The 26,943-nt window shown below is 40.8% G+C and overlaps 1 long non-coding RNA gene across 1 annotated transcript in view; it reads right to left on the bottom strand.

The window, feature by feature from the left end:
* Positions 1–26,581, bottom strand: part of LOC100617824 (uncharacterized) — an 83,631-nt gene extending 57,050 nt beyond the window's left edge. The window contains exon 1 of the long non-coding RNA XR_008913396.1: positions 25,417–26,581. This is a non-coding gene — a long non-coding RNA (uncharacterized LOC100617824). The remainder of the gene's footprint in view (positions 1–25,416) is intronic.
* Positions 26,582–26,943: the final 362 nt, after the last annotated feature.

The raw sequence follows: 26,943 nt of genomic DNA on the forward strand, positions 1-26,943 counted from the left end.
TTTTCCCTTGATGAAAGAGTGATTTTGACTATTTAATAGTTCTGCGTTTTTTCTAGTTGACACAGGTTAAAGTCTAAGGGAAGAGAACAAAGGTGAGAAGAAAGACACAGAGACAGAAAGTTCTGACAGTAAGTAGCCAGACAGCAAGTTAGCCCTGGTGGAATAGAGCTTCCATGGCATAGAACTCTGCTGGTGAAGAGCTACACTCTTTTTTTTTTAAACCCTTACCTTCTGTCTTGGAGTCAATACTGTGTATTGGCTCCAAGGCAGAAGAGTGGTAAGGGCTAGGCAATGGGGGTCAAGTGACTTGCCGAGGGTCACACAGCTAGGAAGTGGCTGAGGCTGGATTTGAACCTAGGACCTCCCGTCTCTAGGCCTGGTTCTCAATCCACTGAGCTACCCAGCTGCCCCCGAAGAGCTATACTCTTAACCAACATATTAGTGTTTTTATTGGGGTTAAAACAGTATAGGGGGAAGGGAAAATTATAATTAGACAAGAGGCCTGATACATTAACATTATGAGGTCATCCTCACAGGATAAAAACTGCCAGATCCTAAGACAATAGGTAGAGCTAACACCCAAATCTGGAGTTCCTATGGCCAAAGGCATCTAAGGGTGTTTGATACCCATTTAAGTGATTGTTATTGGCAAAACAAAGACTGAGATAACTGGCTGCCTTTGTAGCCTCTGGGAAGGGCCAGGAATTTGACAAGGTTATGGTTCAACTTAACTCAAGGTTACAGAAACCAATCACTAGAAATAATGTAAGTTAGCTTTTTTACTGTCTGCCCTTTGACACAGCCATAGCACTGCTGGGTTTGTGCCCCAAAGAGATCATAAGGAAAAAGACATGTACAAGAATATTCATAGCTGAGCTCTTTGTGGTGACAATGAATTGGAAAATGAGGGGGTGCCCTTCAATTGGGGAATGGCTGAACACATTGTGGTATATGTTGGTGATGGAATACTATTGTGCTGAAAGGAATAATAAAGTGGAGGAATTCCATGGAGACTGGAACAACCTTCAGGAATTGATGCAGATTGAAAGGAGCAGAACCAGGAGAACATTGTACACAGAGACTGATACACTGTGGCACAATTGAATGTAACTGACTTTGCTATTAGTAGCAATGCAAAGATCCAGGACATTTCTGAGGGACTTATGAGAAAGAATGTATCCACATCCAGAGGAAGAACTATGGGAGCAGAAACAGAAGAAAAAACAACTGCTTAATCACAAGGGTCAATGGGAAATGGCTGGGGATTGTGAATCTTGAAATTTCTCAGACATGTGAATGTTAAAAAATTCCCCATTGGGGAATTCTCCATTGGGACAATTCCCTATTGGGACCACTCCCCATTTGGACAGTGAGAACTCTACTTAGATCAGAAATGTGAAGACCTCTACTCCACCCGTACTTAAGACTGCTTTAGGGGGAGAAAACTCCTTGCTGAAGAATGAAAAATACTTACACCCATACTTAAGTCATGCCTATTTTTAGAATTAATTACAAAGGGGTGCTAAGTACCTATAAAGGTCAGGCAACTTGTGAACTTAAAAGGAGCAAAGAGGAAAAAACTTACATAGAGATTCTAACCTACTCAGGTGTGGATTACTAAAAGGATTAATTTACTCAGGTGTGAATTCAGAATGGGCTGTCCTTTGGAAAACGTCTACTGTGATTGGTAGATGGAAGAACTTAGGGGAGGTAACATAGGAGAAAACCCGCTATATAAGAAAAAGGACAGACTGTTGAAAAAAATCTCTTGAGATATACAGGCTCTTGAGAGACAATCTCTAAGAAGGTCTTTCAAGGGAGGCTGACTCTGGCTGGAACTCCCTTTGGGGAGACTCTGTCCCCGTGAATCCTCACTTGAACAGATCTTATGGTGAGTGATTAGGACTGACTGATCTTTTCTTTTAGGGCTTAGGCCTGGGTTGGCCAGGGCTGCCTGGGCCGGCCTATTCTTTTCTCATTTATTTCCTTTTTCTCTCTCTCTCTTTCTTTGATTCCTCGTTTTATTATCAGTTAAATTATCTATAAAACCCAGTTGACTTGGGTATATTCATAATTGGGAATATATTCCCTGGTGACCACCTTATATTTGATTTAAAACCAAGACACTGTAGTGAAAACATATTTACTGCGGTCACAATTTACTCACCCACTCTTATATCTACTACAATTTAAGTCTTCCACTATTTTAACTCACTACAATTTATGACCTCAACCATTTTAACTCTTACAGTTTATGGCATCCACTCTTTTAACTGCCACAGGATGTAGACTCTAAATGAACATCCCAGTGTAAACACCAACAACATGGAAATAGGTTCTGATCAAGGACACATGTGATATCCAATGAAATTGCTCATCAGCTGCAGGAAGGGTGGGAGTAGGTGAAGAAAGGAAATAATGTGATTCTTGTAACCAAGGAATAATGTTCTAAATTGACTAAATAAATTAATTTAAATTAAAAAAAAATAAATGTGGAAGGATTTTGCACCACATTAATCCACACTAATGAAAAAAAGAGTTAGTTTTTTGAGCACCCTTAAAATATTAAGAAGATTAGTATATGCCTGGACTCCTCCAACCTCACTGAGGAGACAGCTTTCTGTGTATGACCATGGTAAGTCTCTTATTTAAAAATGTTATACTCATTGAGTCATAAAAAGCTTGAGAGGACATTTGGCCTTGAATAGGGCCAAATTTTTATTCAAACCATTTGTCAGACATTAAAATGAAAATCAAATAACCCCTAGCCATCAAGAGGGAAGGGCTGAGGAGAAAGCAAGAAGGAGCACGATTGGTACTATGTGTACTGAAAGTGAGGGACCTGGAGTAAATACTTAATAAATGCTAACTGACAAACTAAGTAGAATGAGTAGGTAGAGTGCAAAGGCATCAGTCTCCTCTTATCTACTTTTCATATCTTTTTCTTCCTGTCCAACAAATCAGCACTCCTCTTCTTTCATTCCTTTTTTTTATCTTCTAGAGGACGAAGTAGTAGAGAGGATTGTGACTCTTCACTTTCTGTGGGTCTTAATAGAACAACAGCAGTTCTCTGTCTCTGCTCCATTTATTTCTCTTGTCCTTTTTCTGTTTCTTTTTCTTTCTATCTCTCCGTATCTTTTGTCTCTATTTCTGTCTTTCTGACTCTGTCTCTATGTCTCTCTCTGTCTCTATTTTAATGTCTGTGTCTCTCATATCTCTCTCTCTCTCTCTCTCCTCTTTCTGCTCCTCCATCTCTTCCTCCTTCTACCCCAAGCTCCCACCCACCTTCCCAAGCCTCATAATCCAGGAGAAATCACCATTGTCATTCTCCTTTCAGAAATAATTGTCTTATATTTTTAGGGATGTTATTTGAGATCCTTCTCTCATAGTGGCATGGGCATTGCATTCCCAGAAACTCAGGCATACTATTATCAGGGAAATTCCTCTGCTCCCTTAGGACCTCATGACTCCCAACCCAAAACACATGATCTAGAAGATTACCCTCCTTGGATAACCCCATGGAATTGAGATGGACAAAGAGACACACCTCATTCATTCATTCATCCATGAAATCAGGAGAACCACCTCCATGCCCTCAGGCAAACCTCCTCCCCAACCCCTTGCTCCAGAGTCAGGTCTTTACTGAGGTAAAAGAATATAAAAACCCTAGAATTGAGGCCTTCTGGGAACCCTCCCAGGTGTTCCACTCCTGCTGTCCTCCTGTCCTCCCAAGGAGCAGCTTTCCACCCAAGCTGCTCCACCCCGGAGGCAGGCTTCCATCTAGGCCAGATTCAGCATTACCTTCCAAATTTACAAATTTCTCTGTTTATTTTTAAGCGAAGCCTCGGAGTCTTGCATTCTTGCAAAAGGTGTCCTTCCTGAACCCCAGGGGTGCACCTCTTCAGCCCACAACAATAGGTGTCTTTTCATAGATGTCATATTTTCATGATTGTGCTGATAATCTCATTAACAAATAACCTATGGTAAATGTTAGAGAAGAGATACCTTGTATAAAAACTAAATTAAATTAGCACCCTGGATCTTCGTTTCCATAGAGTTTATTAATATTTACTTGGATAAAAGAGTCCAGATAGATATAGAGCTATTTGAGTCTAGTCTCTCTACCGCTTGGCTCTCTTATCTCCATCACTGGCCTTTTGTGGTGTCCAAAACCAGAGAGAGACCACTTCCTGCAACCCCCTCTTAGCCATTCCCTGTCCTTTCCAGGACCAATGTGCCTAGGCCACTGTCCTGGCCCATGCTGGCACCACCATGTGCTGTAAAGCTGTCAGGGAACACAGGTAAGAGGACCCCAGTATGTGGTTTCTGGGGGGGGGGGTTCCCTTTACACAATTGCCCCCTTACATTCATTCTCCAAGACCTCACAGCTCTGTGCAGAAAGCTGCTGGGGGGCCTCAAAATCAGTCCATCTCGCAGGAATCAGTGATGTAGTAGTCTGAGAGCCTGACATGCTGGCAGGACCGTGAGTGGGCCTCAAGGAAATCAGGCTGCCTTGGTTGGTCAAGGAGATGGGGGGAGCCAGCCCAGGAAGCTGAGGGCTCTCTGCTTCTGAGCCTGTCTCTGGGCTCGCTCCCTCTTTGAGTGCTTTCCTCTTCTTGCAGGCTCTGGCGAGTGGCAGCATGGAGGGCACTGTGCCCAGCCAGGAGCTTATTTCTAGCTTGCTTTCTCTTTCCCAATAAATGCCGGTGTCTAGTGACAAGCCCCCAGTGTTCCTTTGTGCTTCTAACATGGGTGCCATCACCAGAATTAGATGGGCTTGTCTTCTCCACAAACATCACCACCTTTGGTTGCTACCAGAACAAGAAACGTGTCGTGTCCCCGGCTTCCTCCAATGAGGTTCAAGAGCATCCATGACACGGAGCACCCTGGGAGCTTTCCGGTGGTCCAAGTCGAGTCCACAGAATCCTTTTCACCTTTCTCCAGCACATTCCAAGCTTTATATTTTTGTTATCCTTCTCGCTGTTCCTCAGCCAGCAGCATGTTTTCTTTGTAGCAATGCCTACCTTGGAATAGTTTTGGAAGCCACAAAGCACATGAGCGCTGGCTTACTGGGCACCCACCTTGCTCTTTAGCAGCAGGCCGGGTGACACTTTGTTTACACTTGTACCCTGGTGCACCCTGACATTTCCCTTTTCTCCACAGCATGCCAGAACACGGGGTAACTTCACGCCTTCCCCCAGCCTGTCCTCATGTTCCCACCTCCTCCGGTCCTGGTTTCAGGGTACACCATGTAAACACAGTCTATGTAACCACCTGAACTCAGATGGGGAGCAGCGACTATTTAGCGTCAGGGGCAATAAAGGTTTGCGCCCCTCCACGGAGAATGTGCTTTGACAGAACCGAGGCCGTAAGTGCCAAGGCCAGTCTGCACTCTGAACTTGTGCACCAATGGGTGGTAGTCACTGTGGATAAATGTAAGGAAAGCGTACACTTCCTGAGAGTTTGCACAAGGAATGCGGCATTTGTACAAAGCTCTCCTGTCTCTCCCATATGGCTCTTCAGTGTAGAGGCTGTTCCTACTAGGATGCCAGGCAGTTAGGGATGGAGGGAAAGTCACGCCATTTACTTGGCAAAATGGAGTCTGAGAAGCAAAATAGCAAATATTTCCATTAAAAATATATTCATAAACCTGATGGCCAAATAGAAACCAGAATTTCTCACCCATCTCAGAGACTGTCCATCTCAGTTAAAGAGGATGAAAAAAAGTCAGGAGCAAAGAAAGGCCAGAGTGTTAACGTTAGCAAAGCTCTGCCCCCACAGGAAACGTATGCTGGGTTAGCTGAAGCAATGGGACATGCTAAGGGAAAGGCAGGAGAGATCCTGTGTCAGGCAAGGGAATTGCCTTGATGGCTAACTCTCCTCAGTCCCTGAGGTTGACAACCCAAGATGCTCGACTAGCAGAACTTTTTCTAGAGCAGCACCTATCATCATCATGGGAGAGCCATTGATATAACCCATCATTATGGGGGAAATCGTTGTGGAGAAGCAGCCCATGTTGCTCCCAACCACCAGCAGCAGCTGCAGACCGACTGACATCAACAGGAAGACAAGCACAGGAGCCCTACAAGAGGCTGCCCTTCAGGCCACCTGCTCTTCCAGTCTGGCTCTCCCAGGCTTCATCTCAGCAAGTGACTCTGTTAGAGAAGGATCAGGCATTCCCAGAAATTGCCAAACACCTGCCACAAACAGGGCAGGCAAGCCAGTCTAGATGGAAAAAACAAGGATCCCTTGGAGAAAGCCAAAAGGCGTGATGTCCCGGGCAAGTCACTCTCTCCCCAACTCCTTGACTAACATCTCTAGGACCGGATGGAGACAGCCCGGGACTCCAAGAGCCTGGAGAATGACGACGCTTCAACAAAGAGTCACCTTGGAAAGCCACATCCCCTGGGAGGAAGCAGCCTGGGAACAGCTTCTGCAAGTACTACAACTAAACTACTGAAAACCCAGAGAGAGGGAGAAAACTCTTTCCACTAAAGATCCTAACTAGCACTGTCAGATTGTTCAGCACAGCAAACTGATATGATTGTGTTGATCTCCAGAAAGGATGTTTAGAGAAGCAGCTTTACTCTATTGACTATTTGCTGCTGGAACCTACAGACCATGGAGACTTTCCATCTGACTTGTAGGTGAAGACTTTCATATATGTGTTGTCTCTCCCAGTAGAGTGTGAACTCTTTGTGATAAGGGACTGTCTTACTTTTATTGTCTATTTGTATCTTTATCATAACAGTAAACAATAATGGCTTTTTCATTCATTCATTCCAGAACTGTAACAAAAAAATCTCATGATTTTTCATCTTTTTCTAGGATTATGATGCCTAGTTCAAGAGTCAACAATAGGAGGGCATATAGGTGGCCAGACTGAGAGACTTAGGTCCTAGGTTCAATACTGGCCTCAGACACTTCTTAGCTGTGTGACCCTGGGCAAGTCACTTAACCCCCATTGTCTATCCCTTACCACTCTTCTCCTTTAGAACTAATGCACAGTATTGATTCTAAGGTGAAAGGTAAGGGTTTAAGGAAAAAAAAGAAATTCTAGTTTATCATATCATTCTCAAGAAATGCTTCCTTGAAAATCATGTCAAATGTTCATTCTACAGATTAACCTCATTTCTTTTTATGCCATCCTCTGAAATCCCAAACTCTGAATTTCAAAAGAGAGTTATAATTATGAAGGGAGTCATCAGCCTGCCTTTTCTTAGATACAAGAATACTGCATCTGTGAGTGCATAATAGAACACTATTATTGAAGTTGGACTGAGTGGATTTAGTGTAGAGGAAAAGTGGTGGATTTTTACTTTTTTTTATGTAGAATGGTTTTCTATGGTTATATGATTCATGATTTCCCTTCCCTGCTCTTTCCTCCCCCCTCCCAAAGTTGACAAGCAGTTCCACTGGGTTATACATGTATCATTGTTCAAAACCTACTTCCATGTTATTCATATTTGCTAGAGTGAACTTTTAACATCAAAACCCTAATCATATCCCTATTGAACTATGTGATCAATCGTATGTTTTTCTTTTACATTTCTGCTCCCACAGTTCTTTCTCTGGATGTGGAGAACTTCTTTCTCTTAAATTCCTCTGAATTATCCTGGGTCATTGCATTGCTGCTAATAGAGAAGTCAGTTACATTCAATTGTGCCACAATGTATCCGTTTCTGTATACAATGTTCTCCTGGCTCCGCTCCTTTTGCTCTGTATCACTTCCTTGAGGTCTTTCCAGTTCACATGGAATCCCTCCAGTTCATCATTCCTTTCAGCACAATGATATTGCATCACCATCGGATGTCACAATTTATTCAGCCATTCCACAATCGATGGACACCCAGTGGTGGATTTTTAGTCAAAGGTCCTGCCTTCAAATCCTAATTTAGCCATTTAATTTCTAATTGGTCTTGGACAAATCATTAACTGTCTCCACTTACTCTCAGTTAAGTCATCTGAAAAATAAGGGTGTTGGATTAGATCACCTCTATAAGATCTCTTCCAGATCTTATAAATATCATATAATATCACTAAATCAATGATTCTATGAATTCCCTTTATTCCTTTCCAGGCAACACTGATGGCTTATGTCCACAGGACTTTCTCTAACATGCCATAGAAAGTGAGCTTCACCTTGGAAGTTCATTCAGTCTCTCAACAACCTTTTACTTTAGAAGTACCCTCTGACCTTGCAAGGGAATAGACATGTTAAGTGAGAAAAGGGATGTGAGGACTCAAGTGAAACTTCACTTTGTTTCCCCACCTAGTTAAAAGAAATGTGTATTGCATTATGTATTCATGGGTGAAATGCAGTCAAACAATGACACTCTGTCAATAGGATATTTATAGAAGTTGAACATTAAAAATGACTAAGAGACACACAAGCTGGAGATTTTTTATAATATGTGCGACTCGAGGAATTTCACAGAATTTTCCATTTGCCCAGTGGCTATTTCCCAACGTTTTTACTGAATCATTTTCCTGAAATGATGCCACTATGAACCGAGCCCCTCTCTTTATGTTTTCCTACACACTAAATTAATATAATAATTACTTTTCAGAGACAATGTTCTGTTTGCTAAATGAATGTTTCCCAGAGGCTTTGATGTGCTAAGGCTAAAGGTCTTAGAGAAAAGAAAATAATACTGTATGAGTGTTTGTCCAAAAACGTAAGTGTCATGTTACCCTTAGGTTATAGGATATACGAATTCCTGGGCCAAGTCTGCTATTTTGGAAGAATTCACATGAATTCTGTAGCCTCAGAATAATGGGGGGTTCATAAGAACCAACAGAAGCAAAACATTCAGGAAAGTTCCAACAAGGCCAACCCCAGAGCAAACCCTTGGGGTTCAACCAGCCCCATATTAGCTTTCAGAACATAGCAACTTTAGTGGCTCTTTGGCTCATTCCATCCACCTCTGTCACCATGCTGTAATTCATATAAGCCTGGAAATTTTAAGTTCTAAAAAACTTTACATTGGTAACTAGAAACAGTTTCTTTGTGTACCTTTTATTTGTCAGTTTTGAACATTCTGATGCCTTTTTTTTCCCAGAAAAGGAGTGTTTGTGACCCATTGTTTTGACTTCTTTCTGTGTCTGTGTGTCCTTTTGTCTTCATGCTTTATAAAACTAAGTTTAGGCCACCTCCTTCTGGATTAAGTGAGCAGAAGTAACCATGATTTGTCTCAGTATCCTCCTAACAAAAAACAAATTGCAAGAGAGTCCAACCAAGTAAATGAAAACACCAAAGAAACCAAAGAACTATTGACTTGGATCAAATGAGGTTTTTACTTGGCTTCAAAAATATAAATTCAATTCATGGAATGTTTGCATTATGAAAATGAAGAAATCCCTCATGAAATTATCCATCAACATGGCCTTTTATTTCTCCCCCCCCCCCTTTTTAAAGAGAAAAATAGAATTCTTTGGATACAACCAACACATCCCTATTTCCCACATGTGAAATTTAGTATTGCTACCCTTTACTGACAAATATGTAACTTTAATACAAAAAACTGGGCAAAAAAGTCCTGGCTATTAAATTACTATATACTTTGGTCATGAAGTTATAAATGTATTTACTTTTTCCCGTGCAATTCAATTGTTATTTAAGGTAAGAGAAACAGTGATATCAATTAGGAAACATTTATTTAGCACTTAATACACGTAAGACACTTTGAATGTATAAGACACAATCTCAGAGGTCATCTAGCTCAACCTGCATATGAAAAAAGAGTTGTAGTCAAGATGACAAACAAATTACTATGCCTAAACCTAGCTCTTCTATAAAAAGCCTAGCAGAGAATTAAAAGGTAAGGGGGTAAGGGGATGTGGGGAGCAGAGTTAAGCCTTCAAAAAGAAACACTAGTAAACCTCTCTACCTAGTCTAAGACTATACAGAAAGATGGTCAGAAGCCCGGGGGTCAAGGAAAGCTCAAATGTACCCAAATCTATCATTTACAATAAAAAAGAGCCTGAAGTCCATAAGACTTCAAACTGTGTCCTCTCAGATCCCAGGAGGGGAAAGACCCAGTTGCCAGGAAGAGACATAGATCCAGAGAAATCCAGGTAATGCTCATACATCTGCAACTATCCAATAGGTAGAGAGACAGTAAGATCTCTAATTTCTGTTAGGACTGTATCAAGAGACAAATTTCACTAGATCACCTTCCAAAGTGTGGAAAGGAAACTAAAACAAGTTCTGGAGTTTCTGCCACTTTGTTGAAACAAGCAACGGTGAAAATATTAGAGAGAAGAAATTGACAAGACTGACAGTTGGTGGGGGAAGGGGCAACTGGAAGTGGCAGTTGGTCTTCTGATGAGCACTTCCTTCTTGGTGTTGGAAATGGGAGGAGCTTTGGGCTTCCCAGGCTCTGGATAGAAGTGCCTCTATTTTTCTTCAGCCTGAAGAGACAGGCCCAACCAGCTCTGAAAGTCAGAACTTTTCTTGTTGCTTGATGTCTATTGCTAAGATTTTGAAATTAAGAAAACTAGCATAGATATAGCGTAGACAGGAATAAGAGAAACCCTCCACTAGCCTGTGAGGCCTGGCCTCAGCTCCAAAGCTGAGAAAGACTCCAACCTTATTTAGGGACATCCCTCTTCCCTCTTCCCTGATACCTCTCCAATCCAAATTGGTTATTAAAATTTATCTTATTTGGATATTGCAGTCAGATAAGTGGACTATCTTTCCTGGGGCATAAAGGGAGCTGAACCTCAGTTCAGTCATCCAATTACAAACAGTCCCTATCGGACCCCTGCTGGGAGACCAAAGTCTGGGGAACAGCTTGTCCCTCAGGAGGGTCTGTGTTTACCTGCTCTGGGGCATCTTTGGCATCAATCCAGTGAGAAGACATCCCCGCAGGCTATCATAAGTGACTCATTTCTTGGACACCCCATTTTGTTAAAAAAAAAATAGCCTCTTGGCAGGGGGCATCTCTCTCCCTTGCCTCACCAGCAGCCATATTCCCTCTCACCCTTCAGCTCCTCCATTCCCTGCTACAAACCATCCGTATCCCCTGTTCTTCATATCCACTCATCTTTCTCTATAAATATTACAAAAGACATTGACATGCAGCAGAAGCACCAAGACAGCCCATGCTTTAAAGAGCCCTCTAGGAACCCTGAACTCAGCACAATCTCTGATATCTGATCAAGTATACCACATGGGAAAGAGTTGATCCTTGCTTGGTGATTGCACAAGAAGAACAAGATCAAGGCAAGGTCAAGGACAATACCAATGTATGCCATTAATACCAGGACATAGACACAGAAACCAGGAATGTTAGAAAGGGCAAAGAGAGGTCCAAGAGCTCTAGCCATAGCTCCCTGTCCCAGGCCAAGGCTGTTGGGAGAGAAGAGAAAGAACAGGGAAAAACAAGGAGCCAGTCATTTCATTCAAAATTACATGAGGTGAATTCAAGCAGCTAGAGGCAAAGATAAGAAAAAGTATGAGAGGACAGGAAAGAATTAAAAACACAATTGATAATTATAACTTTAATGTGAATGGAATCCACTTATTCATTAGACCTGCAATAATAAAATGGATGACAAAGGAAAACTAATGCATTGTTCATAGGAAACACACTTGAAATATAAATATTCACAGACAAAATAAGAGGCTGTAGTAAAATGTATTAGGCTGGGGGCAAATTCAAAAAAGCAAGACTAGTAATCATGATCATAGGCAAAAGCAACAGTGAGGTTAGACAGCAGAGAAATGCAGTTCCTCTTATGCTTAAAATAATAATGAGATAATGAATAATAATACTTAATAGATAAACTTTAGCATAAAATACTAAAAAATCTGATTAAACAAACATTTTTATTAGCTAGAACATCAATGTGACACTTTCAGAACTAGACAGTTTTATTAAAAGAAGAAAATTAAGGACTTGAACAGAATTTTAGAAAAAGTAGGTGTGATGATGCTCTGGCAATTACTGAATGGGAATTAAAAGATATGTAAATATTTCTTAACTATGCATTCCAGCTTTGCAAAAATCTCATCAGAGGCTAAGGCAAAAAATAAAAGTGAATAAAGAAAAGTATTAACAATAAAACACATGTTTTGCTTAGCAAAATGTAATAAAACTATAATCGGCAAAGATGATTTGAAGGAAGGATTTGCACTTTTAAAATATGCTCCTGAAGAATTGAAGAATCAAGAAATAAATAGTAGGAGGAAGAACAATCTTATTTTTTTTTTAATGGCAATGAGTTTTGGCAATACCAAACCTTTTGGAGTGCAGCTATCAACATGAACTCTGGGCACCTCAATTTTACCCCTACCCTTTGAGAGACCCCAGTGCCAGGCACACCTGTTTGGGGTTGAACCATAGACCTTAAACTGTTTGGGGACATAGTGCCGTTGGGATCTGTGGACATAGTCAAAATGTTGAGTGCCTTTACTTGTTTTAGAAGCTTCTCCCAAAGCACTAAAGTCCTCTCTCTGGAAGCCTTGCTCTTAGTTTGACTCCATCCTTTTAATTGTTAGAGTGGCCCACTCCCTGATACCCCTAAGGCTCGTTGTAGACCTCTTTGCAGCCTGTTTGCAGTTTGTCTGTGCAGGCTTGTCATTCCAAGCTCTCCAGAAGGTAGAAAAGACCCCCCAAGTTCTGTCCTTCTTCCAGGCTGTTAATCTAGCACAGTTGGCTCTCCCAGGGGTCAGTGGCCAAAGCAACCAGAGTCTCAAGCCTTGGAACTCTGAGGGTGTGTAGTGCACGGCTCTGTGTGGAGGTCGAACTTAGCACTGAACCCCTTTCCTTAAAGAGTGGCTTTTCTGACTATTTAATAGTTCTGTGTTTTTTCCAAGTTAACACAGCTTGGACAATAAAATGCAATTTTATATGCCTAAATACTTTCATTAATGAAAATAAAAATAATTGATAAATTGGGCATATAGCTAAAAAGTTAGAAAAGCAATAAATCATACAACTAAAATCTAAAGAAATTTAGAAAATTAAAGAAAACAAAAAGTTAAAATGATATACAGAAGGGGGAAGCTGGGTGGCTCAGTGGATTGAGAGTCAGGCCTAGAGATGGGAGGGCCTAGGTTCAAATCTGGCCTTAGACACATCCTAGCTGTGTGACTCTGGGCAAGTCACTTGACCCCCATTGCCTAGCCCTTACCACTCTTCTGTCTTGGAGCCAATGCACAGTATTGACTCCAAGACAGAAGGTGAGGGTTTAAAAAAAAAAAAAATATATATATATATATATATATATATATATATATATATATATATATATATATATATATATATACAGAGTCAGGAGTTGCTTTCTGAAAAAAAAATTAAGTAGAGCTATTAGCTATTTTGAAAAGAAAGAGGTATCAGACTATTGCAACAAAAAAAATGAAAAGAAAATTAGCAATAGATGATGAAGAAAAGGAAATTTTTAAAATCTTGTTTATATACCAGCAAAACTGATCATTTAAATAGATGAATATTTACAAAAATAAAATACTCAGTTTAACAGAAAAAATGAACTTAAATAAACAATTCTCAGAAAAAGAAATTGATGAAGCCATAAACTCAAAATGAAAAAAAAAGAGCACTAAGTCCAGATGGATTAACAATTAACCATTATTTGCAATGTTGAATGAAACATTTGCAAAAATAGAGAAAGAATGCAAACTTCTATGAAAGAAATATATATGTAAACTAAGGAGAAATAAGGCAGGGAAAGAAAATATAGACCACTATACCTAACATTAAAGCTAAAATATCGGGTTAAATGTTAGTACAACAATCTTTCTGAAAAGGCTGAGATAATTTTCTCCAGAGGTCTAAGTCTCCAAACTGTGAGTTGTATTTCTTCTAAACAAAAAGAAGACTCTTACTATTTGCCTACTTAACATTGTCTCTTATGGTTTGCCTACTTTTATCAGGAAGGAAGGGCAGAATTTCCTTTCAGTGGGAACTTGAAAAAATTTCTTTGGTTCAAATCTGACCTCAGACATTTCCTAGCTATGTAACCCTGGGCAAGTCACTTGACCCTTGTTAACTGGATTTTGGAAAATCCCAAATTTTCCTGGCCCCTGAGAAAGTCCCAGACTGACCCATTTCAGACTGAACAATAGACCTTAAGGTATAGTTTAAGTGAGACTAGGGGATATAGTCAAATGTTAAGTACCATTTTTTGTCTTTGTAATTTCTCCCATTGTATTAGCTGAACCCTTTCCTTTTGTATTCATTGTAAAGCATCAGCCTGTCCCTGATAATCCTGTCTAAGGTTTCCCATTTCCTTGTAGCTATGGTAAAGCCAATCAATCATTCTTCTCAGGCCTTAGTTCCCCAAAAGGTATATAAGATGCCTGAGTTCTATTATTCTTCGAAGAATCATCTCCTGTTGATTCTCACAGAGATACTATTCCCAGAGCTTGAACACTATCTCTTTCCTGATTAAAGATTTGGTTTTTGTAAACCTTAAAATTTCCCAGACCCTACTTTATAAGATTGAATTAACACCATTCCCCATTTGGGCAGTGAACTCTACTTACAGCAGGAATGTGAGAACTCTACTTCACCTACTTGGGTCTGCCCTAGGGGAAGATAAAGTTGTGAACTCTTTTCTGAACAATGAAAGTACTTAAACCCATACTTATAATGAGGCAAAAAGTTCTTAAGCCATGCCTATTTTTAGAACTAATACAAAGGGGTGCTAAGTACCTATAAAGGTCAGGCAACTTGTGAACTTACAAGGAGCAAAGAGGTGAAAACTTACTCAGAGCTTTCCTGATGTGAATTACTCAGAAGTTTTAGTCTACCCAGAAAAGGTGAGAGCAAGATGTGAATTAAGAAGGTGATAACAAAATGTGAATTCAGAATGGGCTGTACTTTGGAAAACGTCTACTGTGATTGGTAGATGGAAGAACTTAGGGGAGGTGACATAGGAGAAAACCCACTATATAAGAAAAAGGAATCTCTTGAGAGAGATCTCTTGAGAAAAAAAGCCCTAGAGAGACAGGCTCTAAGGAGGGTCTCTTGAGAAAGAATCTCTTTTGAGGACAATCTCTTGGAGAGAGCTCTTGAGGTCAATCTCTTGAAGATGATCTCTTGAGAAGAAGTCCCTTGGGACTGACTCTGGCTGGAACTCCCTCTGGGGAAACTCTGTCCCCTTGAATCCTCACTTGGACAGATCTTGTGGTGAGTGATTAGGACTGACTGATCTTTTCTTTTAGGGCTTAGGCCTGGGTTGGCCAGTACTGCCCTGGGTGGGTCTATTCCTTTCTCATTAATTCCTTTTCTCTCTCTTTCTCTCTTTCTTTGATTCCTCAATGTATTATTAATTAAATTCTCTATAAAACCCAGTTGACTTGGGTATATTCATAATTGGGAATATTTCCCTGGCAACCACCTTATGTTTTGATTTAAAACAAAACACTGTAGTGAAAACATATTTTCTGCGGTCACAATTTACTCACCCACTCTTATATCTACTACAATTTAAGTCTTCCACAATTTTAATCACTTACAGTTTATGGCATTAACTCTTTTAACTGCCACAGTTTATGGCAGACAACTATTTTAATTATTACATTTTGCTGACTACTTTAGTAGTTCTGTGTTTTTCCAAGTTAACATTCCCATTGCCTAGCCCTTACCACTCTTCTGCCTTAGAGCCAATATATATTGATTCTAGGACAGATGGTAAGGAAAGGAGGGAGGGAGACAGAGAGACAGAAAGAGAAAGGGAAGGAAGGAAGGAAGGAAGATCTCTTTAAAAGAAAGAGGAAGAGAATGGGAGAGAGAGTACAACAACAATTATGGCAGCAATGGCAGATGGATAACTTCACAGAAGACTTAGATACCTTGTGGCAGTGTCTGGACCACTGCTTAGTTTATTTTTTTTTTATTTTTGTTGAAAATGTAATTTAGTCAATTTAGAACATTATTTCTTGGTTACAATAATATTATTTTCCTCCCTCCCCTCCACCCACCCTTCCCGTAGCCAATGCACAATTCCACTGGGTTTTACATGTGTCCTTGATCAGAACCTATTTCCATGTTGTTAATGTTTGCATGACCCATTTATATGGTTGTTTTTCTTCTGTGTTTCTACTCCCACAGTTTTTCCTCTGAATGTGGATAGTGTTCTTTCTTGTAGATCCTTCTGGGTTGTTCAGTCTCACTGTATTGCCACTAATGGAGAAGTCCATTATATTCAGTTGTACCACAGTGTATCAGTCTCTGTGTACAATGTTCTTCTGGTTCTGCTCCTCTCACTCTGAATCACTTCCTGGAGGTCGTTCCAGTCTCCATGGAATTCCTCCACTTCATTATTCCTTTGAGCACAATAGTATTCCATCACCAACATATACCACAATTTGTTCAGCCATTCCCCAATCGAAGGGCATCTCCTCATTTTCCAATTTTTGCTACCACAAAGAGCACAGCTATGAATATTCTTGTACAGGTCTTTTTCCTTATTATCTCTTTGGGGTACAAACTCAGCCCACTGCTTAGTTTATTACGAGGAATCCAATAGAGAATTACAGAATTCTGGCTTTTTTGGAGAACTGCTGGAATAATGGTGAATTTACTCTCCTCTCCATTCAACTCCATTTTTAACTACCTGGGACCACAGCTAGCAAGGTTAATTACTAAGGGTTGTTTTGATATTTTTTTCCCTCCTAGTCATTTATGCCTTTTTTGTTGTTGTTTCTTACAATGGTTTGATAAAGGTGAGACAATTTAAATGGCAATCTGAGTGGATTTTCTATACATTAGCTATACATTGTAAAAAACAACTTTAAAAGTTCATAGATTCAAATCTTTGTTTTCACAGGGAAGCCTTTCTTTTTAGAAAGGAATGTTCCATTCTCCTTAAGAACCTCAAGAACAGTGACACTCTTTTCTAGAAGGCAGAGCATTTTTGCCTTTTCCTGGGCTATTCCTCCACTCTTAGAGTCCACCTTTCAACCAACTCTTACCTCTGGTTCCAAAAAGCTCTAGCGTGCACAGCCATTAGATCCCTGTAAAATCATCTTAGCAGACAAGCTAGACAATAGTGAGGATAATCGATGGGACTCAAACTCATCAGCGAGTTAGAGGGTTATCTGCCCTAAACTCATGAAGACTTCCTGGCAGAATGGGTAGACGAGAACAGTTGTTCTCATGACCCATGTTGTGGACAACTGAGAACTTGGTCCGACATTGAAGATACCAAGATCGTGCATGGCCAGTTGTCCTGACTTTTGTCCTGCCACTTCTCTTCCTTAGGTTGCAAGATCAAAGATTTGGAGTTGGAAGGGATCTTGGAGGCAATTGAATCCCACCTTTATTTTTCAGATAAGGAAACAGAAGCACATTGAAGCTAAATAACTAGCCTAGGTGACACAGCAGAGGTGGGAGTTGAACTCGTCTTTTCCTGACTCCAAGTCCAGTACGCAATACCATACTGTTTCTCAAGAAGTAGCATGCTGAGACAAATCAAAATGACTTGAGAGAGCCGGTGCTTTAATTTTCAGCAGGAGCATCTATGGCACAGATACAGATGTAAGCTGTAAGCCAGGGCTTGATTTGTTGATTGACTAGGCTTCAGGAAGTAACAGAAAAAGAGAACCATTAATAATGTAGATTCATCTGAAAGTGTGTTGTACGTATGTCCTTTTTAGAAAGCTACTTGACAAATACTTACCAGCATATCCCTGGTTTCAAGAATCTCCCCCACTTCTTGAATCCTTGTTAGGTTTGGTCTTCCTCTTTTAGCATCTCAAGCAAGTCTCCCAAATTTCCACGCCACCCCCAACTTCATTCTCTGGTTTTTTCCTAATAAAATTCCAAACGCCACCTAAATCACCTTTACAATTCCTTTTTCCTGCCACTCAAGTCCTTCTGCCACAAAAAGCTAAAGTAAAAGCCAGCTAAAGGGAGCCTTGGGGGCCATTTAATTAGAATCCTTAGTTTGGAACGGAGAAACTGAGGCCTAGAGAAGAGTCAGAATCCGCATCTTTGTTCTTAATAGGTTTCTCTTTCTAATATACAGGTCTTATAATAATTTTCACGGCTCCCTCTCCTAGCAGTATGGGCATTGTACCCCCCCCCCCCAAATTAGAGAGGTGTTTCAGGCAAACAGGGAAATTCCTTTGCTCCCTTCTATCCTTGTGGCTCCTAACCCATAACATCTGATAACTCCTATAAGACCCTAAGAGGATTCTCCTCTTTGGATAGTCCTTTAGATTTGAGATGGACAGAGAGATACACCTTCAGGGGATGCTGTGATACCATCAGGTTGTATCTAAGACATCTATTTGTCAAGTCCCTAAACAGTGAGGGTCACCCTTTATGTCTTCAGGCAGACCCTGGTCAAATGACAATTCCCCCCTTCCCCCCCATGACTCAGTGCCTGCCACTCCACAGTCACATCTTTACTGTATAAAGACCCCAGAATTAATGTCACCTGGGAGACAGACTTCCATCTAGTCTGTCCTCCTGGCCAGATTCAACATTACCATCTAAATCAATAAATTTCTCTCTTTATTTTTAAACTAAGTTTCAGTCTTGCATTCTTGCAAAGGGTACCCTTCCGGAACCCAGGGGGGTCACCTCACGTCCCCACAACACTAATCTGTCTTTTATTAACCCTTACCTTTTGTCTTAGTATTGGTTCTATTACAGAAAAGCTACAAAGGCTAAGCAATCAAGGTCAAGTGACTTGTCCAGGATCACAGCTAGGAAGTGTCTGAAGTAAGATTCAAACCCAGGTCTTTCTGACTCCAGGACTGGTATTCATTGTGCTATCTCCCCCTCTGTGTCTCGGATTCTCATGTATGGAAATTTAAATTTTACCCATAGATATATTCTCTCAGGATCTGGAAGCAATACATTTGAGGGAGAGAGGGATGAGGCAAAGACGCCCCTCTGTCCAAAGCTTTTGTCAAATTGCTCACTATCAGGTCAAGTTTACTGCTTGCTGGTCCTTTCCTATACTTGTACCCTTAAAGTTGGGTAGCTGCATCTAGTTCTTGTAATTCCGCTCATGCTTGAGTCTCTGCTCTTGTCTTTGAGGACGTAGGATTGGATCAAAGAATGGGAATAGTCACTGGACAGTTATACAGAATACAGATGTGAATTATTCAGGCAAGAGGAAAACAATGAACTTTCTGGCTGAGCTTCATTCAGTTTCCTGAACTTCTTTCTTCATTTATTTGCATTGAAAATTAAAAGAGTTTAACGATTAAGAAACTTGGGTGGGATCCTCAAACCCAGGGAACCTTTTGTTTGCTGTAAAGGCAGCTTCCAAATTGTAATCTGTGAGCCGGTCCGCAAGTGGGAGCTAATCTAGGAGCCACAAGGAATTTCCACCCCTAAATCAGAGTCTGCCCTCTAGTAGAAACCCTGGACTTAGTAAGCAGAAAATGTAGGTGGAAAATCTAAGTGATCACGAAAGCATTGTGATGATGTTCCGGAGAGTCAGGTGCTGAGAATGAGCGATCTTCTTTTAGGTAGGAAACATCCAGTCCCAGAACAGGTTCAGAGAAACAGAGAGCTCCCTACTTAGAGGAGAAAGGCCACTGAGGGTTTGCTTTTTATTTAGTACAGAGACTTGGTGTCTTAGAACTTTCCTTTTAAAAGGATTTTCAATGAACAAAAATCTATTTTCTCCTCATCTTTTCCCTGGAGGAAAAAAGAGAAAAACAAAGCCTTGTATCAACTATGCATAGTGAAGCGAAACAAATCCTCAAATTGGCCACATCCAAACAATATATACCTCATTCTGCACCTTGAATCCATTACTTCTCCATCAGAAGGTAGCTGACTTCATCAGTGGTCCCTTGGAATTGTGGCTGATTGTTGCACAAATCCTTTTATGTCTTTCAAAGTTACTTGTCCTCCTAATGCTGTATCCATGGTTCTGGTTCTGCTCACTTCACTCTGCTTCAGCTTAGACAAGTCTTCCCAGATTTCTTTGAAACGATGCTCTTCTTGTGGCACTATATGACATTCATAGTCCATCATTTGTTCAGCCATTCCCCAAATGAGGAATGTAAATATAGTTAAAGCTATAAAAAGAGCTGTAACAAACAAAATAAGCAGCTTCTGGGCTGCAAGGTAAAAAAGCAATAGCAAAGCCCACTCTCCCTTCTATAAGAAAGAGATAACACCTCATCTGAGGACTACAGCTGAGTCAAAAGCTACAAGTAGGGAGAAGCTCCCAATCCACTGAGTTGTACCTCGTAGACAACCAGTGGCAACCACAGGTCCAAAATAATAACACTGAGACGTCGAGACCTGCCCAAAGGGATGCCCAATTGAGTCGATATACCTAGCAGAGAGCACTCCCAGAAGTAATTGCTCATTATACGGCATCAGTGGGGAGTAGGAGTCCTCATAACATCACCAAAGGGCAGTAGAGGTCTGAGTTTTCCCTCCACATTGGTGATTTGGGCACATATTCCTTGTGTGTATTCCCCTTTTGACATACATAACCTTTATGTGTTCCACTCTTCACAGCAATACTGTGTATATTAATGGGAAAATGTGCCCCAGAGAGAAGGAAAAACATTGTGTTATCTTTCATACTATGCTCTCTTATTAAGAGGTTTTGCTTCCAATTGTCTTCTGACTGGCAACCATAAACACTGGATGCAAGATCTTATGAATTATGTTTTTGGGTGAATGTGGGTCCAGAGTGCCCTGCACCTGGCATACACTTTTTTGTGGGAGCCACACGGACCCAGTGCTCCACTCCGTGAGTCGTTCTCTCAGAACTGGAAGGCTGCCCCCGAAAGAACTGGGCTCTTGCCCCTGAATGATTCCCACAGCTATGTCCTCAGTGCTTTCTGTTAAGCTTCCACAAGGCCAAAAGTCTTGAATTAGCATTTCCTGAGAATAACTGTTGGCCTTCCTATAGGTTCTTGCCTGCTGCCGAACACTTCTCTAGTTTCCTGCCCTTCCCTATCATGCTTCTGGTCTCCAGGTTCCTATCAAAAGAGACTCAGCCACTAAGATAGTTTGCTGCCATTGGGGGAACTCCGGTCAAATTGGGGACACACAGAATTTAACCCTTCAGACATTCCCATGGATACCTCCTCATGTCTTCTGGTCACCCTCTGTATCAAGTGCTTCCTATCACGTACTGAGTGCTCGGACTTAACCAGAGATTCTAGTTTCAAATGTGGGCATCCCAACGAGAGCTACCTGTTGGGCAACCCGCTTACAAGTGCTTTTCTTGTACCTAATGAAACACTAATCAACTCTGCACTCCAAAGTCACTAAACCAACCACACTCAACAAGAGCTGCCTATACTAGAACATAAAAAAGGGCTGGAAGATTGTCAGAAAATTGTCAAGTTCTTGACACCTTCACTCTCAGCAGGGAACAACTTCAGGAAAAATAAACTTCTAGGAAGGGAACATGAACATGTCCAGCTTGGCTAGAAAAATGATTGGGCCTCTTTTAGGAGGGTCTCTAATAAGAAAATGGAGGCATTTACCTCATAATTTACCTCTGAAAAGTTAGAAAAGATGGAGTCCGGCAAAAATAAAGTTCTTTTCTTCATGGGGATATAAAGTTCAGTAAAACTTTTTATCACTGGATTTATTTAGCATTTCTTTTTTGTCCACAGCCCTTCTGGCCAGATAGAAATATGAAATGTAGATTAGAGAAAAAACAAGATATACAGACTCCTTGGTACCATGCCGGAGTCCGGACGCCAACCATAACAAACACAGTATAAGACCTTAAATGCTAATCACTTTTTTCAAGCAGCGAGGAGGTTGGAAAAAAACGAGCAAGAGGACATATACACTTTCCTGATAAAATGTTTCTTCTAAATGTAGATATCAGAAGGAAATATTTCTGTGTTTAGTCTATAGCTGACATTTATAGCTTTCTAAAACATTTACAATATTTTCAAATAATCACAAACCACATGAACAAGGAACTAGTTGATACGCATAACCAGTCAGCCAGCAAGAATATAGATTTCTTTTTCTTATCTTCCCTATCCCACATACCATTGCCCTATTTGGTCAGGGAAGACAAAAGAAGAAAAACAAAATCACCTCAACAAATAAGGAGCCATGGGCAAGGCACAGCTTCCCCTTCCCAATAGACATTGGTTGGGTCCTTTCCATATTCTCCACCATCAAAGAACAGTAGAGGTTCCAAGGCCATGCACAATTAGCTTACCCAGACACTCCTCTGGAAACAGAAGCTGGATTCAAGATTCACGTAAATTGTCCTAAGTTTAAGCAAGAGATTGGGCTGCTAACCATCAACCAGATGCCATTCAAGAGGAATAATCAGATCCTGGGCAAATCCCAGGCTCATCCTAGTGGTTATGAACTTTACCTTCTGAGCAGATAGATATAAAATATGTAGTGAGGAAGTCCAGAGGATCACAATTCTTCTATACATATCCAGCTCTGTCTCCCTCTGGGAGTTCATAGGTTGTGTTTTGTTGTTGTTCAGTCACTTTTCAGTCATGTCTGACTCTTCATGATCCCATTTGGTGTCTTCCTGGCAGAGATATTAAAGAATTTTGCCATTTCCTTCTCCAGTTTATTTTACAGATGAAAAATGGAAGCAGAGTTAAGTGACTTGACCAGGGACACACAGCTAAGCATCTGAGGCCAAATTTGAACTCAGGAAGATATATTTTCCTGACTTCAGGCTAGACATTCTAGCCACAGCTCCACCTAGTTGCCCCTAGATTGTGTGGATTAGACTAAATGCTCTTAGATCTTGTCCCCCTTCCCACTAGGAAACACTGTTTTGCCGTAGTCTTATGCCTTTGATGAAACTAAATCACTCCCTTGAAGAACAAACAAAATATCCTTAGCTATATACTATGTTTTATTCTTTGAGGAATGGGGTGTACAGGGTGTTCAAGGAGGAGTAGTATCTCTGGTATGGAGGGCTTGTCGTGCCCTCCTAGGGCAGCTCTCCAGCCTCTGACCCCCACCTGACACCCAGCTCTCACTGGTGGCTCCCAGTAGCTGCTAGCATGTGGCAGCGGCCACACCTTGGACAATGGCTTCAACAGGCCGGCCAAACCTTGTGAGGGTAGCCATCGGGTTGTCGACCCCTGGTGAACCAGGGCTTTGCTCACCCAGCATGTGAAGACTGCTTTGGCGGAACAGATGGACGAAACCAATAAGAAGGTTCAACGGCTGAGAGGGCGATGCAGAAAAGCACTGTGGAGTGCTTAGGGCGTGTTGGAGCACAAAAGACAACACGGCCATCCAATGCAGCCGAGGAAGTCTCCAGGTGTAACGACTCTTCATGCCACTGGACCCAGGCTTCCAACGCCGAGAGAGTGGGACTGTCTCTGGGTACTGACTTTTCCACTTAAATCTCCTTCACGCACAAGTGTCTTTGTGCACACTAATAAAACTCACAAAGACAATCGTCATTCTCAGTTACCGAGAGACTACTACTATTCTTTGAAGAATATCACTGTCTTAGCCCTGCCTGCAAAGGATGCTTTGACTAAAACATTAACCTAAGTAAAGTCTCTGAAGAGTACATTGGAACATTTTTTAAATAAGTACAAGGAAGCAAAGGGGATACAGGTAAGGGGGAGAACCCAGCAGTCTTGCTGCAGCCTAAGGAAACCAAGAGTCATGAAGACTGAAAAATCTGAAGTCCCAAACTAGGTCTGCATAACTGAATAACCCCCAAAGGAATTCTGAGGATTCTGAGTGCATAAAAGCAGTGATTCTTTACTTCTTTCTTCCACTTTCTCCTTCCTCTCCTAAGGAAGAGTGTACCCACCTTCCCAGAACTAATCTCTCTGCTCCCTCTCTATCTGTCTCTGTGGCTCTGGAGTTCTGTCTTTGTCTAGCTCTGACTCCATCTCTGTCCCTGTCTGTCTCTTCTTTGAAGTCTGCTTTTGAGAAAAAACAGGGGCAGTTGGTGGCACAGTAGATAGACCTCTGGGTCTGAAGTCAGGGAGACCCGAGTTTAATTCAGTCTCCAACACTAGCTACAGAAGCCGGGATAAGTCAGCTTAATCTCTGTTTGCCTTAGTTTTCTCAACTGTAAAATGGGGATAATATCTTTCAGAATTGCTGAGAGGATCAAATAAGCAAACTGTTTGTAAAAATCATATAATAGACGTTGTTTGCCCTTCCCTCACTCCATGGTTAAACATCATGTTGTCAATGTATTTCATTGCATGAATGAGTGCAATAGACCAAGAAGAGCCAGTAGATTCCAAAGAGGAGAGTATGCTCACTTCAAAGTGATTGCTTTTAGATATAAAAAATTCTCTAAAACAAAAGCATTCCTGAAATGTAATGGTGATACACTAGATTTTCCATTAATTACAGACATAAATCAAGGATGCTCCTTTTCTTCCCTGTTATTTGATATTATTCTAGAAACAGTACCAAACTCAATAAGGCAAAAGAAAAGAAGAAATGCACAAAGTCAGGCAAATAACCACCAAAGCTATACCCATTTTTGCTGATGAAATCTTTAGGAAATTAGTAAACATCTTAAGGCAATAGTTTCCGTAAAGTTGCAGATGTTCTCAAAACAAATCCCCCCAAAACAATAGCATTTTCATACAGTGATGACAGAATCCAGGAGGCAATAAATGGGAGGAAGGGAGATCTCGTTCCAAGTAACTCTAAAATGCACACAGTATGGAGGAGCCAACCTTGCAAAATGCCCATAAAAGAAATAGAGGCCAACATAAATATCCAAAAGGAAGGTCAGTATCCATCCCAACATGACAAAATGACAACATCACCAAGCTAATTTACAAACGGAATGCTATATCAATAAGATTACCAAAAGGTTCTTCTACAGAACTAGATAAAATAATAGCCAAATTCATTCAGAGAAGCAAAGCAAACCAAAAATATGCCAGGAAAATAGTGGAAAAAATAGTAAGAATGAAAGGAGAAGAACCTTTCTAGATCTCAAGTCACATCATAAAGCAGCAATCATGAAAACGATTTTGGCATTTGGTTATAGAAGTCAATGAAAGGAATAGATTAGACATGAAACGGTACGAAAAAACTGAACTTTCTAACCCCGTGTTCTGCAAACCTAAACACAAATGATCTTGGAAAGAACTCTGTGTTTGATAAGAATTGATGGGAAAACTGGGAAGCAGTTCCCTGGAATTCTGTAAGAAATTCCAAATGCACTCAGGACTTGAACTCTGAACTATGTCATCAGAAATTCAGAGAGGAACAAGTCATTCACCTGACATCTATGGGTAAGTGATGAATTCTTAAACGAAGAGCCAATTACAACACATAAAATGGAGAGTTGAATTGCATGTGTAGTACATGTTCTGGAGCTCTTCTCCCTGGCTCCACTCTCAGTAGCAGACTGAATTCCCCCAAAGCAGCTGCTACTTCTCCCCTTAAAGGTCAAAATCAGGCTGGTTCTAGAGTTAAGCTGAAGGGGTGCTGCACTTTGCCACAAGTGGTGTACCGCAAGTGTCCTCCACATGGAATAAAGCAGATGACTCACACGACTCCTCTCCTTCCTGGAGTTCCCAGGATTTTCTTGATGAGCACAATGTAGAATTGTTTTCTGGGCTTCACAGAGAGTACTGAAGCTGCCCTTCCTAAGTGCATATAGTCTGTCTTTGACTCCCAATGTTAGCGATGCTTCCAGGAATAGTTTTCCCTGGAACGTGTTACGACATGGATTATAAAGTACAAATTCTCTGACATTCCAAAGTTTACAAAGTTGGCCTCTGGTCAAGGCAGAATAAAGAGGCAGAGGTTTTATTCCTCCAATTCCAAGATATTTCCTTCCAGGGTAATAAACTTCTTCCATGGGACATTACGCTTTCTTTCTGCCCTGCTCAAGCTGGAATTACCCCACTCCTAGCTGAAGGATTCCTTCACTAATCTGCATCACTTCTCCAAGTTCTGCTTATTAGATGAATGGGTTTTCTTGATATTCTTTATGTGTCTTTTGTATACCCAGAAACTGGTAAGAAAGAGCTAACTTGGGGATCTCAAAGGTGATCAGAGTTATCCTTTATCTTTGATTCTCTACCCATTGGAAATTTGAGATATGGAAGACATTTCATTTAATTGAAGGTTGCTACTTGTCTCAGACATTGAAATAAAGTGCCCAGACTCGATGTCCTCTTCCCCCTCAGTTAGTGCGCTAAGCAGGACAAATACTGCCATTTTGTTCTCCTCTTCACAATGGTGAGCCAAGCCCGAGTTCATAGTGATCCATGCCACCCATTAGTCACATCCGCACGTTTCGACCAATGTGGACATATCTGTATTACATATGTAAGATCAAAAGCTATTCTCCAAAACAATGATCAAAATGAGAATCACAAACTATTAACTACTCATGAAAGATAAGAAAAAGGTAAATCAAAACAAAGGAGAGCTTTTACCTCCAATCCAGCAAACTGTAAAAAAGGATGCAAGTTGGGAATAATCAATGCTGAAGGGGATAGTAGACGACAGGCACACTAATGCACTGCAGGTTTTCTTGACTGTCATTCATTTTCTTGTTTTTGTTTTCAGTTCCAAATTTTCTCCCTTCTTCTATTCCTTCCTCTATCCATTGAGAAGTCAAGAAATGCAATTCCTGTTCTAGAAGTCATATAAAACCTACTTGCACATAAGCCATGTTTCCAAAATAAAGAGGAAAAAAATGTAAAAATGTTTGCCTCCATTTGCACTCAGATTTCATCAGTTCTCTCTTGCCAAATGGATCACATTTTTTATCATGAGTTCTTTGGAATTGTCATGGATCATTGTTTTGATCAGAGATATTTATTGTTACAAAATTACCGTTACTCTGAACAGTGGTCTGTTATTGCTCACTTCCCTTTGATTAGCTCATGTCTTCCCAGAATTTCTGAAGCCATGCTCTTAATCATTTTTAGATCACATCATCAAAATCACATATCACAATGTGTTCAGCCTTTCCCAAACAATGGACCTTTCCTCAATGTTCAATTCTTTGAAACCTCAAAAAGAG

Source organism: Monodelphis domestica, chromosome 7 (genome assembly GCF_027887165.1).
Source record: "Monodelphis domestica isolate mMonDom1 chromosome 7, mMonDom1.pri, whole genome shotgun sequence".
NCBI classification, from domain to species: Eukaryota; Metazoa; Chordata; class Mammalia; order Didelphimorphia; family Didelphidae; genus Monodelphis; species Monodelphis domestica.